The following is a 14289-nucleotide window of genomic DNA, read 5'->3' as shown; positions in this document are numbered from 1 at the left end:
ACATAATTCATCGACGATTAGGGCCGTCCCGGTCGGACAGGGTGAGGCGGATTTGCTCCACTGACTCTAAATTTGAGACACAGGCCGCAGATCTGGCTGATCGTTTTAGGAATTGTGGATATAGTAACAGGAGCATCGACCGTGGCTATCGGAGGGCACGGGGAACTCCCCGTAACCAGTTATTGTACCCAGCCCGTTCGGGGGATGCGGTGAAAGAACAAGAAGGTACCCGCTATATTTCTACCTTCAATCACGAATGGACGATTTTGACTAAACATGACTAAACATTGGGGTATTCTTGGCACAGAGCCCTCCCTGCGAATGCCACCTTGGTAATTCCCCACTGATGATGGCTCGGCAGGCCAAAAATCTGGGGGATGTCTTTGTGTTCCACCTCCATCAAACCCATTTCGGTCCCACGGGCCCAAGTGCGGTGAAATTGCAAAAACAATGCAATACCACAGATGGTTTTTTTTACCACGTTCACTGAATGCTAAAACTGACCTGCCATTCTTATTCTCCAGGTCATTACGAGTTCATAGATACTAAACATGTATGGGTTCTTTTTTATTTAAGTGGTGAAAAAAAAATCCAAAGTTTGCTAAAAAAAAAAAAAAATGGCGCCATTTTCCGAGACCCGTAGCGTCTCCATTTTTATGGATCTGAGGCCGGTTGAGGGCTTCTTTTTTGCGCGCCAGGCTGACATTTTTATTGATACAATTTTGGGGTAGATATGATGTTTTGATCGCCCGTAATTGCATTTTATTGCAATGTTGCAGCGACCAAATTAACGTAATTCTGGCGTTTTGAATTTTTTTCTCGTTTCGCCGTTTACCGATCGGATTAATTATTTTTTTATATTGATAGATCGGGCGATTCTGAACGCGGAGGTACCAAATATGTGTATGTGGGATTTCTTTTTTATCATTTTATTTTGAATGGGGCGAAAGGGGGGTGATTTAAACTTTTATATTTTTTAATATTTTTAAAAACATTTTTTTTAAACTTTTTCCATGCTTCAATAGTCTCCATAGGAAACTAGAAGCAGCAACTGTCCGATCGCCTCTGCTACATACAGATGATCAGCAGATCACCTGTATGTAGCAGAAATGGTCCTGTGCTATGAGCGCCGACCACTAGGTGGCGCTCATAGTGACCAGCTCATGACAACCACAGGCGTCTGCTGCAGACCCTGGGTTGTCATGCCCACCCATCGATGACCCACGATCACGTGACGGGGGTCATCCGGCGCGGCGCTGTTAAATGCCGCTGTCAGAGATTGACAGCGGCATTTAACATGTTAACAGCCGCGGGTGGATCGCAATTCCACCCGCGGCTGTTGCTGGCACATGTCAGCTGTAATGATCAGATGACATGTGCCCGGATCAGTGCGGGCTCGGCGCCGGAGCCCTCACTGAACCGGGGGTGATGGCCTGTGGCGTATCAGGCCAGAAAGGGGTTAATATTTTTGGAAGTTGGAGTGTTGTTTTTTTTAGATTTTTCTATTTTAGGAGGATATCTGTTTGTGCAGGTAACTATTACTGCGCAGGATTATTAGACAACTTAATAAAAACCAAATATAATCCCATCTCGCTTGTTTATTTTCACCAGGTAAACCAATATCAGTGTACAAAATTTAGAAATAAACATTTCTGACATGCAAAAACAAAAACCCAAAAATTAGTGATCAATATAGCCACCTTTCTTTATGATGACACTCAACAGCCTTCCATCCATAGATTCTGTCAGTTGCTTGATCTGTTTTCGATCAACATTGCGTGCAGCAGCCACCACAGCCTCCCAAACACTGTTCCGAGAGGTGTACTGTTTTCCCTCCCTGTAGATCTCACATTTTATGATGGACCACAGGTTCTCTATGGGGTTCAGATCAGGTGAACAAGGGGGCCATGTCATTATTTTTTCTTCTTTTAGACCTTTACTGGCCAGCCACGCTGTGAAGTTGTTGGATGGAGCATTGTCCTACATGAAAATCATGTTTTTCTTGAACGATACCGACTTCTTCCTGTACCACTGCTTGAAGAAGTTGTCTTCCAGAAACTGGCAGTAGGTCTGGGAGTTGAGCTTCACTCTATCCTCAACCCGAAAAGCTCCCACAAGTTCATCTTTGATGATACCAGCCCATACCAGTACCCCACCTCCTCCTTGCTGGCGTCTGAGTCAGAGTGGAGCTCTCTGCCCTTTACTGATCCAGCCTCTGGCCCATCAAGAGTCACTCTCATTTCATCAGTCCATAAAACCTTTGAAAAATCAGTCTTAAGATATTTCTTGGCCCATTATTGACGTTTTAGCTTATGTTTCTTGCTCAAAGGTGGTCGTTTTTCAGCCTTCCTTACCTTGGCCATGTCCCTGAGTATCACACACCTTGTGCTTTTTGATATTCCAGTAATGTTGCAGCTCTGAAATATGGCTAATGTTACGGATCCGGGTGGTGGACGTTCGAGGTGCTGAGGTGCAAGGAGGGACCCAGAGGGGCGTGACTAGGTATCAACTTGGACCGACCAGGGTCGTATGGTGGCTCAATCGACTCCGTGACCAGGGAGGGACCGAGCAGAGGGACCAGGTGCTACTCTGGGGACGACCTTGTAAGAGAGCAGGTGACTCCCACGGGTCAGATGGCAAGGACTGACCGGTTCAGCGGATGAGCACGGCAAGCAGACTGACGGGTGGTCCGGACAGACGGACTGGCAGACACGGCAGGAACAAGCAGGAGCCTCCAGTTAGGCTGACCGGTAGGCACGGCAGGTAACAGGCGGGAGCCTCTAGGTAGGCTGTCAGGCAAGGCAAGTAACGAGCAGGAGCCTCTAGGTAGGCAGTCAGGTGGTCACGGCAAGTGACAGGCAGGAGACTCTAGGTAGACTGTCAGGTGGTCACGGCAAGCAGGCGGACAGAGCCCATAGACAGACTGGCGGACTGGACTGTAGACAGACTGTCGGGCTGGAGAGTAGACAAGCAGACGGACTGGACTTGTAGTCAGGCTTGCGGGCTGGACTAGTAGTTTGGCTGGCGGGCTGGACTAGTAGTCAGGCTAGCAGCGGGACCTGAGGGCTGAAGCAGGGTATCAAACACAAAGCTACAACCTTGCACGGGCTCCTCCATATTGGAGGAGGTGCCTTTTATAGGTGAAGTCCTCCGGCCATTGGCCGGGGACATTTTAGGACGGCGCTCGCGGCCCCTTTAAGAGGGAGGGAGGACGCGCTCCCTAAGCACAGAGCCGGGGAAGCTTCGTGCACCAGCAGCAGCTGCAGGGAGGCCAGAAGACGCCGGAGCAGGACCGCGGCAGTAAAGGGGACGACGTCTCTGCCGGGCAGGAGGCAGAGATGCCCATGCTACAGCAAAACTGGTGGCGAATGGCATCTTGGCAGCTTCACGCTTGATTTTCCTCAATTCATGGGCAGTTATTTTGCGCCTTTTTTGGCCAACTCGCTTCTTACGACCCTGTTGGCTATTTGCCATGAAACGCTTGATTGTTCGGTGATCACGCTTCAAAAGTTTGGAAATTTCAAGACTGCTGCATCCCACTGCAAGACATCTCACAATTTTGGACTTTTCAGAGCCCGTAAAATCTCTCTTCTGACCCATTTTGCCAAAGGAAAGGAAGTTGCCTAATAATTAAGCACACCTTATATAGGGTGTTGATGTCATTAGTCAACACTCCTCCTCATTACAGAGATGCACATCACCAGATTTACTTAATTGGTAGTTGGCCCTCAAGCCTATGCAGCTTGGAGTAGGACAACATGTATAAAAAGTATCATGTGATCAAAATACTCATTTGCCTAATAATTCTGCACACAGTGTACACTTTGTTAATGGCAATTAATTTTATTCTTTTATCTATTTTATATTTGTGTTTATTCTGTACTAATTTCTTCTCCTTTCATTCAGTGCAGTGCTATGTGAGACTGATATTTACGTCACTTTTACGATTGGGGAAGCTTCAAGCATCTGGTTTTGTTGATCATTATTATTTGTACTTCTGTGTGCCATTTATTTATGCCCATCAGCCCTATGTTCAACTTCTGTACTGTGCCCCTTTGCTATTATGCATTATTGTATTTGGATGTCACATATTTCCTTATGTAATTTTTTTTCATTATTATGTTCTATTTTTTGGTTAATACCATGCGGCTCTTATATCATAATACTTGTATTCTCCATAGTGTTTGGTGATTCTGTTCACTTACTTATACTTACCGCTTTGTTTTGTTTCCCCTTTGATTGTGAGCTGCAGTTCACCTGCGCCATGGTGATCCTCCTCTCTCCGCATGCACAGACACATGACCGTTCTTGGAGCATACTTAAAGGTCATTTTAATCAACACTGTACCAGCCTCTTGATAAAGCAACATCACCCTAAGCGAAACGCGCGTCATGGCTTTTTCCTGCTGTCAATGTCCTCTTTGCGGTGCTCCATAGCTTTTTGTGACCTATCTCTGGGTAAGATTTCTTGTTGGATTGACTGCCATTATATTATTTGTATGTGGCTTACCATGGCCCTATGTGCACTCTTACTATGTAGCACCCTTTACAAGATATCTCATGTGTAGCCATTTACTCTTATATATCTGCCTCTTAATGGTCGTCTGTGGAGCGCCGTAGCTCCTAGCACTTTGCACTGTTGTCATGTTAGTTTCCTGTGATACTTATTTATACTGTACATTGTTGAATGTATACAGTTTTACTTTTTATGTCCTTTATACTCAGTATTTTCTCCTATATTAAATTGAGGGCTATGTGGCGCTCAATACATTGAATGGAGGGCTATGTGGGGTCCATAACCATATTTTTCGGACTATAAGACGCACTTTTTCCTCCAAAAATTTGAAGGAAAGTGGGGGATGCGTCTTATAGTCCAAACGTGATGCATATATATACAGTATATATATATAAATATATATATACTGTGTATATATATATATACATATATATATATAGTGGGGGAAAAGTCTTATAGTCTGTGGTGTGTGTGTGTGTGTTTATATATATACAGTATATATATTTATATATAGTACAGACCAAAAGTTTGGACACACCTTCTCATTTAAAGATTTTTCTGTATTTTCATGACTATGAAAATTGTACATTCACACTGAAGGCATCAAAACTATGAATTAACACATGTGGAATTATATACTTAACAAAAAAGTGTGAAACAACTGAAAATATGTCTTATATTCTAGGTTCTTCAAAGTAGCCACCTTTTGCTTTGATGACTGCTTTGCACACTCTTGGCATTCTCTTGATGAGCTTCAAGAGGCAGTCACCGGAAATGGTTTTCACTTCACAGGTGTGCCCTGTCAGGTTTAATAAGTGGGATTTCTTGCCTTATAAATGGGGTTGGGACCATCAGTTGTGTTGTACAGAAGTCTGGTGGATACACAGCTGATAGTCCTACTGAATAGACTGTTAGAATTTGTATTATGGCAAGAAAAATCAGCTAAGCAAAGAAAAATGAGTGGCCATCATTACTTTAAGAAATGAAGGTCAGTCAGTCCGAAAAATTGGGAAAACTTTGAAAGTGTCCCCAAGTGCAGTTGCAAAAACCATCAAGCGCTACAAAGAAACTGGCTCACATGAGGACCGCCCCAGGAAGGGAAGACCAAGAGTCACCTCTGCTTCTGAGGATAAGTTTATCCGAGTCACCAGCCTCAGAAATCGCAGGTTATCCCTATCCTGGTATGCTTGGCACCCCTCATCCCTATCCTGGTATGCATGGCACCCCTCATCCCTATCCTGGTATCCATGGCACCCCTCATCCCTATCCTGGTATGCATGGCAACCCTCATCCCCATTCTGGTATGCATGGCACCCCTCATCCCCATCCTGCTTTGCATGGCACTTTTCACCCCCAATCCTGGTATGCATGGCACCCCTCACCCCCAATCGTGGTATGCATGGCACCCCTCACCCCCAATCGTGGTATGCATGGCACCCCTCACCCCCAATCCTGGTATGCATGGCACCTCTCAACCCCAATCCTGGTGTGCATGGCACCCCTCATCCCAATCCCGGCATGCATGGCGCCCCTCATCCCTCATCCTGGTATGCATGGCACCCCTCATCCCTATCCTGGTATCCATGGCACCCCTCATCCCTATCCTGGTATGCATGGCAACCCTCATCCCCATTGTGGTATGCATGGCACCCCTCATCCCCATCCTGCTTTGCATGGCACTTTTCACCCCCAATCCTGGTATGCATGGCACCCCTCACCCCCAATCGTGGTATGCATGGCACCCCTCACCCCCAATCGTGGTATGCATGGCACCCCTCACCCCCAATCCTGGTATGCATGGCACCTCTCAACCCCAATCCTGGTGTGCATGGCACCCCTCATCCCAATCCCGGCATGCATGGCGCCCCTCATCCCTCATCCTGGTATGCATGGCTCCCTCATACCCAGTCCTGGTATGCATGGCCCCCTCAGCCTTATCCTGGTATGCATGGGCCCCTCTCCCCCATCCTGGTATGCATGGCACTCCTCATCCCTCTCCTGGTATGCATGGTACCCCATCCCTCATCCCTATCCTGGTATGTATGGTACCCCTCATCCTGGTATATATGGTACCCCTCATCCCTATCCTGGTATGCATGGCACCCCATCCCTCATCCTGGTATGCATGGTACTCCTCATCCCTATCCTGGTATACATGGTACCCCTCATCCCTATCCTGGTATGCATGACACCCCATCCCTCATCCTGGTATGCATGGCACCCCTCATCCCTATCCTGGTATACATGGTACCCCTCATCCCTATTCCTGGTATGCATGGCACCCCTCATCCCCAATCCTGGTATGCATGGCACCCCTCATCCCCAATCCTGGTATGCATGGCACCCCTTATCCCCAATCCTGGTATGCATGGCACCCCTCATCCCCAATCCTGGTATGCATGGCACCCCTCATCCCCAATAATCCTGATATGCATGGCACCCCTCATCCCCAATACTGGTATGCATGGCACCCCTCGTCCCCAATCCTGGTATGCATTGCACCCCTCATTCCAAATCTGGTATACATTGCACCCCTCATCCCAATCCTGGTATGCATGGCACCCCATCTCTCATCCTGGTATGCATGGCCCCCTCATGCCAAATTTGGTATACATGTCATCCCTCATCCCAATCCTGGTATGTATGGCACCCCTCATCCCCCAATACTGGTATGTATGGTACCCGATCCCTCATCCTGGTATGTATGGCACCACTCATCCCCCAATCCTGGTATGCATGGCACCCCATCCCTCATCCTAGTATGTATTGTACCCCTCATACCTATCCTGGTATGTATGGTACCCCTCATCCTGATATGCATGGCACTCCATCCCTCATCCTGGTATACATGGTCTCCTCATCTCCCAATCCTGGTATGCATGGCACCCTATCCCTCATCCTGGTGTGCATGGTACCCTGCATTCCTATCTTGATATGCATGGTACCCCTCATCCCTATTATGGTATGGATGGTACCCCTCATCCTGGTATGCATGGCACCCCATCCCTCATCCTGGTATGCATGTTACCCCGCATTCCTATTCTGGTATACATGGCACCCGTCATCCCAATTCTGGTATGTATGTCCTCATCCCCCAATCCTGGTATGCATGGCACCCAATCCCTCATCCTGGTATGCATGGCTCCCTCATCCCCAATCCTGGTATGTAAGGCCCCCTCATACCTATCCTGGTATCCATGGCACTCCTCATCCCCCAAGCCTGGTATGCATGGCACCCCATCCCTTATCCTGGTATGTATGGCACCCCATTCCTTATCCTGGTATGCATGGTACCCCTCTTGCCTATTTTGGTATGCATGGTACCCTTCATCCTGGTATGCATGGCACCCCATCCCTCATCCTGGTATGCATGGTACCCCGCATTCCTATCCTGTTATGCATGGTACCCCTCATCCCTATTCTGGTATGCATGGTACCCCTCATCATCCCCATTGCTGGTATGTATGGCACCCCTCACCTCCCAATCCTGGTATGCATGGTCCCCTCACCAACCAATCCTGGTATGCATGGTTCCTTCACCCCCCAATTCTGGTATGCATGGTCCCCTCACCCCCCAATCCTGGTATGCATGGTCCCCTCACCAACCCAACCCTGGTATGTGTGGTACCCCTCATCCTGGTATGCATGGCACCCCATTCCTCATCCTGGTTTGCATGGTTCCCCCCTCACCCCTCAATCCTGGTATGCTTGGTACCCCTCATCCCAAAATCCTGGTATGCATGACCCCCCTCATCCCCCAATCCTGTTATGTGTGGCCCCCTCACCCCTTAATCCTGATATGTATAGCACTCCTCATCTCTTTCACGCTGCACACATCCAAAAAAATAAACACTTATACTCCCCTTTCTTCCCTGTGCTCCAGCTCTACTGCGTCCTGTTCTGCCCGAGGCTGGGAGAGGAGTGTGGCGCCGGAGTACGCACATGCCCATACCGCTCTGTCTGGCGCCATTTTGCTGAAGACACACTGCAAATGTGTCTTCAGTAAAATGGCGCCGGTTAGTGCTATGCGCCGATTCTGACGCCTCACTCCTGCCCTGGTCTCCGGCGAGAAGAGAGGCGCCGCAGCAGCACTCCTACCGGTCAGGTAAGTATTTAAGTATGGTGCCGAAGATCTCGGTATGCGTTCAGTGTCTACGCATACCGCGATCTCCGGCGCCATACGCACTCCTACCTGTAACGGCTCCATGCGTTCTTCTTTCTGGAGCCAGACTGCACAGACCTGTCGTGCTTGCGCACTCTATAGAGGCTTTAGACAGAGGCATGCATCTCCGGTTATATTATAGATGGAGTTCTTTGTGGGACCCACTATATTAATTGCAGGGCTACGTGGGGCCCATTGTATTAAATGAAGGGTTTTGTGGGTCACATTATATTAAATGAAAGGCTATGTAGGTAGGGCACATTATAATAAATGGAGGGCTATATGGGACCCCTTATATTGAATGGAGGGCTATGTGGGTTCCAATATATTATAAGAAATTTCATGTGGGGCTCATAACATTAAATGGAGGGTTATATTTGGCCCATTATTTTATTTGTAAAGCTATGTGATGCCCATTACATTAATTTAAGGGCTATGTCGGATCCATTTTATTAATTTGAGGGCTATGTGGTATCCATTACATTAAATGGAGGGCTATGTGGGGCCCATTATATTAAATTAGCTATTGAACCCGATCTGCGCCCGTGTGGCGAGCATTTTTATTGGTATATGGTCTCCCATGCTGGTATGTGCTGCCACCCCCGATATTTGTGCTGCCCCCATCCTGTCCCCACCATCCTATCCTGGTATGCATGGCACCTCTCACCCCTATCCTGGTATGCATGGCACCCCTCACCCCTAACCTGGTATGCATGGCGCCCCTCACCCCCAATCCTGGTATGCATGGCACCCCTCACCCCCAATCCTGGTATCCATGGCACCCCTCACCCCCAATCCTGGTATCCATGGCACCCCTCACCCCCAATCCTGGTATCCATGGCACCCCTCACCCCCAATCCTGGTATCCATGGCACCCCTCATCCCCAATCCTGGTATACATGGTACTCCTCATCCCCATCCTGGTATACATGGTACTCCTCATCCCTATCCTTGTATGTATGGTACCACTCATCCTGGTATGCATGGCACCCCTCATCCCTATCCTGGTATGTTTGGTACCCCTCATCCTGGTATGCATGGCACCCCATCCCTCTTCCTGGTATGTATGGTGCCCCGCATTCCTATCCTGGTATGTATGATACCCCTCATTCCTATTCTGGTATGCATGGCACCCCTCACCCACCAATCCTGGTATGCATGGCACCCCTCACCCCCCAATCCTGGTATGCATGGTCCCCTCACCCCCCAATCCTGGTATGCATGGTCCCCTCACCCCCCTATCCTGGTATGCATGGCACCCCATCAACCCCCAATCCTGGTATGCATAGCGCCCTCATCCCCCAATCCTGGTATGCATGGTCCCCTCACCCCCCAATCCTGGTATGCATGGTCCCCTCACCCCCCAATCCTGGTATGCATGGTACCCCTCATCCTGGTATGCATGGTCCCCCCAGATCCCTATCCATGCATGGTCCCCTCACCCCCCAATCCTGGTATGCATGGCACCCCATCATCCCCCAATCTTGGTATGCATAGCCCCCTCACTCCCCAATCCTGGTATGCATGGCACCCCATCATCCCCCAATCCTGGTATGCATAGCACCCTCATCCCCCAATCCTGGTATGCATGGTCCCCTCACCCCCCAATCCTGGTATGCATAGCCCCCTCCTCCCCCAATCCTGGTATGCATGGTCCCCTCACCCCCCAATCCTGGTATGCATGGTCCCCTCACCCCCCAATCCTGGTATGCATGGTCCCCTCACCCCCCAATCCTGGTATGCATGGTACCCCTCCTTCTCGTATGCATGGTCCCCCCAGATCCCTATCCTGGTATGCATGGTCCCCTCACCCCCCAATCCTGGTATGCATGGTCCACTCACCCCCCCCCCCCTATTTTTATTAAATTGAGGGCTGTGTGCTCCCCTATCCTGTTATGTGCTACCCCCATCCTGCGCCATCCTGAGATTTGATCAATTAACAGCTTTGAAAGACCTACACATGTTTGCCAGAACTCTGCTTTTCAAAAAATGGTTTCATAATGAAGATATACTGAAGCATTTTCCAAAATCAAAAAAGTTTCCACCATTGTCACTATGCCCCAACGTTGACATCCTTGTTCAGCTGGTTTCTGAGGATTTATATAGCATACCTACCAATATACACAAAGATAACCTTACAATGTCTGAACACATCGGTTTGAAACGTCTTAAATCAATGAAAGACGTTATAGTCAAACCAGCTGACAAGGGTGGCAACGTTGTGGTGTGGCCAACTAAAATGTATGAGGCAGAGGCAAATAAAATGCTTAAAGACCATCATTGTTACAAAAAACTGATGTTCAATCCCTTATTATCTTTCAAAGATCAACTCAACAAAATCCTTTTAGCTGGAATAGAGAAAGGCATTATCACCAGGGAATTTTATGACACATTATTGGTGAAGGATCCATCTGTTTCAACGCTGTACTTATTACCGAAGGTCCATAAAGATATCAAGACACCTCCGGGTAGACCCATAATTGCTGGTATTGGAGACCTCACGGAGAATATCAGTAAGTATGTGGATTCTTTTCTTAAACCTTTGGTGGAAACAATTCCCTCTTCTACAAAAAATTGACTCCACTCACATTGACAAGGATATGCTTCTTGTTACTTGTGATATGTAGTCATTATATACAAGTATCCGCCATGGTGATGGACTGAGAGCCGTTGCCCATTTCCTTTCCATGACTCAATTTACCTTTGAGGAGAGAGACTTCATTCTAACACTGTTGGAGTTTGTACTCACTAAAAACTTTTTTATCTTCAATGGGTCCTTCTTCCGGCAGCTCCAGGGGACAGCAATGGGGGCAGCCTGTGCGCCCTCTTATGCTAACTTGTTCCTGGGGCTGTGAGAGAGGGAGCTCTTCTTATCAGATCGATGCTCATCAATGGACCGGGTCATTTTTTGGACCTGGTATATTGATGATGTATTTTTGATCTGGTGAGGTACACTTGAAAAACTACGCAGTTTTTTTCAAGAACTGAATTCTAATGAATTTAATATCGGACTGACATATAAATTCGATTATCAAAAGATTGATTTCTTGGATGTAACTATTAAAAGGGGTGAATCTTGCTTTTTACAGTCTGATGTCTATCGGAAAGAGACAGCCGTCAATGCTGTCTTGCACGCCTCTTCTTCACATCCAAGACGTGGTTAGATCAGTTCCAATTAGTCAGTTTCTTAGAATCATACGGATTTGTTCTACCATTGAAGACTTTGAAATGAGAGCAGAGTAAATGAAAGCAAGGTTTTTGGATAGAGGGTACAGTAAGAGAAGCATTAAGTATGCCTACAATCGAGCGAAAAATGCTACTCGTCAACAATTAATGTATCCTAAGAGACAATTGGTGCAAGCCAATCCTGTGAGAAGGGTGACTCAATACCATTCTCAATGGCAGAGGATGTATGACATTTTTAAAAAAACATTGGCCCATCCTATTGGCTGATCGCACCCTTAAACAATATTTCCATACAAATCCATCTATCACTGCACGTAGATCTTTAAATTTACCATTTGGTTCGGAGCTATTATACACCGACTAATCAGTCACGGATTACGGATATCAAACCAACCGATAAGAAGAGAAATTGGGTTGGAATGCACTCCCATGCGGCTCCTGTATAACTTGCCTTAATATTGAAAAGACTAAGAAGTTTCTGTCTTCGACTGGAAAGGAGTTTGATATCACATACCCTATTATCTGTACAACACGTAACGTAATATATCATGCTACATGTCCCTGCTCCTTAATATATATAGGCATGAAACTAGGATGCTCAAAATTCGAGCGAGAGAACTTGTCCGGGACATCATGGCAGCTGCTACAGAAGACCATTTGGATCTATTAAAGACAATACCTAAACATTTTAATGTCCATCACGCTTGTGATCCTTCGGGTTAAGGGGATAGACCACATATATTTGAACCTGCGTGGTGGCAATACCAGCCGACTCCTGGCCCAAAAAGAATCAAGATGGATCTGGACTTTGAAAACGTTAGATCCCCTATGGCCTGAATGAGGCCTTGACTTTTATTCCATTTCTGTAATCTCCCTCCCCTTTTTCCCCTCCAGCCGTATTTTTGGCATCATGTTTTTATAATGTTTTAAACTAAAATTATTTTTAATTGTGTTTGTTGCTACATTCCTAATGATGTACCATTTATCATCTTTTAGTATATACTTACCGTACCTTGATGTTGGCTCTTGCTTCTATCCGTGTTGAAGAGGATGTGGACGCCTCCTAGCATCATTTTGAAGAGGAGAAATAAGAGAATAGGATGAGAAGGCACCACTAGACAAGATGCGGACAATTAGGTTTTAACAGCCTATATCTACTACATCTGGACATCAATTTGTTTCATGTGGATATATACTATGTTCTTATTATATGCATATAACCAATGTTATTGACTTGTCCAACTTCATTTTTTAAATGACCTGCAGGTTCATTTTTCTGTATCTCTTTCAGCTTTATCCATACCCTTAATTTCTTTTGGATCCGGCTATTTGCTAAAATGTCTTTTTCTCATTCTGGGGCATTTTCCTTGTTTATCCTTATTGGGGTTACCTCCATGACATCAGGGCATGGCTCATATCACTGGCATCATTGGTACCATGTTGCCACCTGCGTTGAATTCATGTCCTTGATGCCCCGGGGGCGACCAATCTCCAACTTGGGTTTTCCTTCCCTTTTTTGTTTCTTTCTTATCTGGTTCTCCCTGACCTATATCTTAAGATAGTATAAATTGTATATGTTAAGATTGCATAAAACCTTTTTTGTTGATTCTTTACCATACATGTCGTCATTGGACATATATGCTTCTTTTTTATGTCCAGGCTTTAAACCCCTTCTGTCCTACCTAGATTTCTATATATGCTCCATGTTTGGTAAAAGTTAATACTATATATTCTCCATGTCTGGTAAAAGTTAATACTAATTAGTACCCTGTTGTGCTATATGTCTGGGTTTACCTCTGAGCTGTTCTCTATTTTGACCTTTTGTGACAGGTTTTCGTTTACCTAACTGTGACTTTCTGTCTATGCGCGTGCCTTCCTCCCGTTCTCCCCCTACATCATTATTTGCGATTATGGGGGGCGTGCCTCTGAGCGACTGCTCCTCCGCTCATGTGACTTTTAGTGGGCGTGGCGTTAGGTTTCACACTCATTTAGTCTGTCTTTCCATTCATGTGACCCTCAGTGGGCGTGGCTTTTGGCTGCACGTTTACCCTTACTTTCCGCTCATGTGACCTCAGTGGGCGTGATGTTGGGTTGCACGCCTATTCTGATACACTAGGGAGGCGGCGTTCTTGCAATGACGCCAGCACAGGTCTGTCCTATCCTTAGCGCCGACTCGTTCCTCATGAATACTCTTTATTTTACCGTTGCTGCGATTGGTACCTTATGTATATTTATGGGACACACTGCTTATGATGCCACACCCCCGGAAGAAGGCACACGCCGAAACGCACATAGGGGCTGGCACTACTATTTGGCACTTACTAGTAAGTACTCTTGCTGTACCACTACTTTTGGTTCATCAATCTCTTTAGCGGGGACCATATATGGCTAATACTTTATGGACAATTTGATTGTTTACATGCACG

At 46.7% G+C, this 14289-nt stretch overlaps 1 long non-coding RNA gene across 1 annotated transcript; it reads left to right on the top strand.

Annotated features, from left to right (window-relative positions):
• The first annotated feature begins 264 nt into the window (after positions 1-264).
• On the top strand, positions 265-13479 carry LOC141221255 (uncharacterized). The gene is made up of 3 exons (XR_012289300.1): positions 265-4457; positions 11002-11190; positions 12860-13479. It is a non-coding gene; the product is annotated as an uncharacterized lncRNA (long non-coding RNA).
• Positions 13480-14289: the final 810 nt, after the last annotated feature.

The sequence above is a fragment of the Phyllobates terribilis genome, unplaced genomic scaffold (genome assembly GCF_046119375.1).
Source record: "Phyllobates terribilis strain yellow unplaced genomic scaffold, ASM4611937v1 Scaffold_2__4_contigs__length_985480577, whole genome shotgun sequence".
In the NCBI taxonomy this organism is placed as follows: Eukaryota; Metazoa; Chordata; class Amphibia; order Anura; family Dendrobatidae; genus Phyllobates; species Phyllobates terribilis.
The sequence above is the reverse complement of the archived record's forward strand: the minus strand, read 5'-3'. Positions and strand labels throughout refer to the sequence as shown.